Genomic DNA, 4,975 nt, shown 5'->3' on the forward strand with positions numbered 1-4,975 from the left:
GGCACGTCATTTTAATTAATTACAATTAAAAAAAAAAAAAAAAAAAAAAAAAAACAAACCCAGTGGGACGATTTGCATGATTGCAGCCTATTCAGAGGGGACAGGGAGGTTATAAAAAAAAAAAAAAAAGGAAAAAAAAATTGTTGGGGAAACATGCTGCTGCGGTTTAGGGATAGCAGTCGCTGCTGTGCAGCTGCTGAAAGCATTGCAGTGTGCCCGGCAGGCTGCGGAGCTGGGGCGGGGAGAAGAAGAAGGGGGGATACTATTAGAGACCTGAATCTGGGAGACGTGTAGGAGACTCCTGCAGCCATAGTGAGGAAGCCTCGTTAGCACTTGCCAAAATTATTGCAGACAAGCAGGGAAAGGATCGGCGCTGCCACGACATGACTTGGTTTTGGGGTGCGTTGCGATGGGTAGCGAAGCACTAGTTGTTGGCCTGGGAAGCAGAGGTGGGGTTTGTCACCTGGTTGCCTGGTTTGCACATCTGGAACCACCAACACACATGCATGGTGGGCCAAAAAGGACCTGCCTCCAAAGGAAGAAAGTGATCTGGGATGTTAGACCCCACCTGGAGCACTGTGTCCAGCTTTAGAGTCCTCAACACAGGAAGGACATGGACCTGTTGGAGCAGGTCCAGCAAAGGTCCACGAAGATGATGAGAGGGCTGGAGCCCCTCTGCTATGAAGACAGGCTGAGAGAGCTGGGGTTGTTCAGCCTGGAGAAGAGAAGGCTTTGGGGAGACCTTAGAGCAGCCTTCCAGTACCTAAAGGAGGCCTACAGGAGAGCTGGGGAGGGACTCGTTATCAGGGAGTGTAGCGATGGGATGAGGGGTAATGGTTTTAAACTGAAAAAGGGGAGATTTAGATTCAATATTAGGAGGAAATTGTTTCCTGTGAGGGTGGTGAGGCACTGGAACAGGTTGCCCAGAGAAGCTGTGGATGCCCCATCCCTGGAGGTATTCAAGGCCAGGCTGGATGGGGCTTGGAGCAACCTGGTCTGGTGGGAGGTGTCCCTGCCCACAGCAGGGGGGTTGGAACTCAATGATCTTTAAGGTCCCTTCCAACTCTAACCATTCCATGATTCTGTGACTTTGATGGGAAGAAACACAGTGACAGAAAAGTACCAGTGAGATCTGGGAGCTGGTTGCACAGAGTTTATTACCTGGACAAAAAGCCCACGGCTATAATCAACAAGAAAATGCCATCTTAGGTCAGAGGTAACGTGAACGAGACATTTGGAAAGCAAAAGGGTAAGAGAGGCAAAAAGGTGACATGGGTCATTCTGTCTCGCTGCACTTTGTACCTCCTAATGGTGAGGGAAAGGAAAGCTACTGGGCGAGACCCTGTGACTTACCGGACAAGGAAGAATTAAATAGAGGAGAAGCAATAGGAAAATTCTCTGGCTACTTAATTTAGAAATGGTATTTATTGACTTTAGCTGTTTCAGAACAACTGCCAGGAGCAATATATCGTCAATCTGATAAGTAGATCATTGCCACAGGCAGGGTGACATCGATGCTTCAAAGGGAAATGGTCAGGCTCATCACTTGAGCTATTTTTGAAGCCTGGGAGGGCTCTGTCATACACACAATTCTCTGGTTTGCTTTCTTCAAACATGACCCTGTGCTGCTCTGTTCCCTCCATGCTGTCCTTCCTCGTGTCATTTTCTAGACGTGCAGTCTGAAAGTACCAAGAAAAAACTATTTTCTTCCAAGAAGCTGAGGCACTTTGCCCCAAAAACACAATCCAACCGGGAGAGCAGCTTCCCAGGGACACCAAAACATGGGATGAAGCTGATCGTGCCTGCCTTTTTCACCACTTCTGTTTCTGTCCTTGGGGTGACTTCTGTAGCTCTCTACAGGGGGTAGCCTTCCCCCGTGTAAAAAATAAAATATAATTTAAAAATTGTTTGCTACCGGCTTGGGTTTAGCACGGAGACGGTGTGCTAACATCATCTAATCATCTTCCATGATCCAGCTGAGCTTTGTACTGCTTCTCCTGCCTGTCGGGCCGAGGGGGACGGTGGGTGGGGATGGCAGAGCCTGACAGACAGCTCTTCCCTGTGCAGCGTTCCCGTTAGCAGAGGAGTGCCACCCAGGGTAGTTGTCCTGCTTTATGTTTCAGTGAGACGTCAGACACCGCACTGCAACAAAGCCTGAAAGGAAGAGGAAAAGCTCCAAGACCTGCTGGAGAAGATGCTTGTGCTCCTCACCAGAGGAACATTTTGAGACACCGACAGCACAGTGACCCTACCAAGAACACAGGATCTTCATAGCGCCGTCTCCGCGCTTGGATGCCAGGGAAAATGTCCAGAACAGCCTTTTGTCCCAGCTCTTTGGACTCGTGCCACAGTGATGGATGCTTTTGGAATCCGAGATGGGGCTTTCTTTGCTTGTGTCTGAACCTGCAGCCGCTTGGAGCTTACAGCTTCTTGTAGCTCGCGAGTGCCAGGTGATACTTCTTGTCCTGCACCAAACCTGTATCAAATCCATTTCAAGTTCCTTCCGCAAATAGCTCAGGGAGTCATTTCCAGGCTATAATTTTGAAGAGAAAGCTGGTCAAAAAAAAGTCAGCATCTCTTTCTTACATTTTGTTGCTTCCACAGCTTCTCAGAGGAGAGGGGGAGGCAGGGAAGAAAGAAAAAGAAAAAAACAAAACAAAAAAACCCTGAGCATGTATAAAAGTAGGGAAAATTACAGAAAGAGAGATTCCACTTGGCTCTATGCGCAGCTACTGCAGGGTAAACTGGAAACTTTGTGTTGGGGATGTCCTTGTTTGGGCTGGCTGCTGGAGTTTATTTGGCTACTGAGGAAATGATTGTTTGAAAGAAGATGGTACCACAAAGACTTGAAGACCAATTTTAGCATCCGACATTGTTCCTGTGTGCAGCTTGGGGAGGTTTCTTAATGCCATCCTTGTTTCTACTTCAAGTCTAGGTGGCCGCATCTGTCGGCAAACATACCAGGTGGTGTTGTAGGGAGAGCAATGTGTGGGAATGGCACACCTTGGCCACCAGTGGCTCAGCCACTGTCAGACCATCTCACTTCATCCTCCACGGCATCACAGTTCTTGAAGAGGGTGGGTAAAGGAGAAGAATCACAGCCTTCAACAGATTTGGGGTGGACCCCATCCAGGTCCAGCATCCCAGTCACCTGCCCCATCAGTGATTTGGTGAAAGCCCTTCCAGCCTGGGCAGGAAGCTGGTGTGGGGGGCAGGTGTGGGAATTGTAAGGGGAAGTGGGCAGAGCATGTCGGAATTAGGAAGAGGTACAGCACAGACCTTGGGAGTTACCTTAACCTTTTTTTGCATAAAGCGCTTTCTACCTGTTCTGCTAATTCCACCACCCCCACCCCACCCCCCAAAACTTAGGATTTGTTAACCTAAGGCTTTAAAAGAGATGAGTCTTCATTCATTTGGTTCAGTCTCTCTGATATTACCCAGGAGTCTGAAAAGGGAGAGGATGAGGATGTGGAGACCAGCAGGGATACTCTTTGGTCCATAAGGTGGTCTCAGGATGTCATTTATCAGCTGGTGAAGGAAGCAGATCTTTTTTAGGAGTAACTCCTTCACGTTCTTTTACGTGGAAAATGGCAGCTCAGAAGCTGTTGGAGAATCCACTCCATCTCACTCTTTCTTCTTTCTCCTTCTCTCCTTAACACTTCAGGGTAGCAGCGCTGCCAGCCTCAGCATTCCTGAACCATGACTCAGGAGCAATGAGATGCAGGAACCTGAGGGTTTGCATATTCCCCTAGAACAGGAGAGACACTGGTGCTTTGCTTGGCCTGCTCCTTGCCCACCCTTCCTCCTCAAATCTCTTTACTTGGTTATCTGAGTGCTCTTCCTGCCCTCTGGCTCCTTAATGAGCCTGTCACAGCTTGTTCTTTCCAATCTCCAGGTCCAGTGTTTTACACCTTTCCCACCACCTTTAGCACCCCTTTTCTCTTCATTTTCACTCCTGCTTTCACACAGCTCCCTATACTAGTTTGCTTGTTCAACTTGTCCTCATCTTCCCTCTCTCTAGGCCCTGCTTCCACCACAGCTATCACTCTTAACTTTTTTTAATGCCGTGTACTCTGATTTTCAATCGAGTCATGTTACTCAGCCAGACAAGGTTCTTTTCGCCCTTTTCCACCCCCTCATTTTCCAAGAACTTCTTCTGTCTTAGCCCCCACACCAATTCTAGTATCATTAGGCTCCTTGCCCTCATCTATTCGCTGTGCTTCCCTTCCTTGAGGGGACTTGCTGTCCTCCTTGCACTCACCCATTCCTCCTTCATGCTGTATGGCCCAAAGCAGTCAGTAGCCACCGGGTGCTTGCTCCGGCCGCTCAGGTAGGGCAGCGGTGGCAGAAGATGGGTGGCTTTCCCCCCGCAGCCCTACAACGTGCTTAGCCCACCCTTGTGAGGCAGTGATCACAATCATAGAATCATCTAGGTTGGAAGGGACCTTCAAGATCATCTAGTCCAACCATCAACCCATCTCTGACAAAAAGCCATCACTAAACCATGTCCCCCAGCACCATGTCAACCCATCTTTTGAACACCTCCAGGGATGGTGCCTCAACCACCCCCCTGGGCAGCCTTCTTTGAAGAACTGCACGGTGAAAGTCTAAAGTGTCCCTACAGAGCCTGTATGAACTGGCTTATTATTTAGCAAAATTTTGCGTGGATTTTTGTGTGGATTTTCGTAGTGTAGCTCTGATGGGAGGACAGCACTCCTTTGTAGGCTTCAGCTTCCTCCTCCAAAGCGGTTGGGCTGGAGTTGTCCATGGTAAAGGGCTGTTCTTTTTAATGTGCACTTTAATGGTCTGAAACCAAGATGGTTTTCTCTGCCTTTTTTTTCTTCCTGAGTAGATTAAATGCTCAGGCTGAAGCCATATTTCAAAAAGAGAAAAAAAAATTATAAAAAATCAGATGTAGGCAGCCAGCCAGGATGGAAAATTTCAGCTCCAATCATAAAAGTTATAAGCAACTAAA

This window comes from Calidris pugnax, unplaced genomic scaffold (genome assembly GCF_001431845.1).
Source record: "Calidris pugnax isolate Ruff unplaced genomic scaffold, ASM143184v1 scaffold225, whole genome shotgun sequence".
Lineage (NCBI taxonomy): Eukaryota > Metazoa > Chordata > Aves > Charadriiformes > Scolopacidae > Calidris > Calidris pugnax.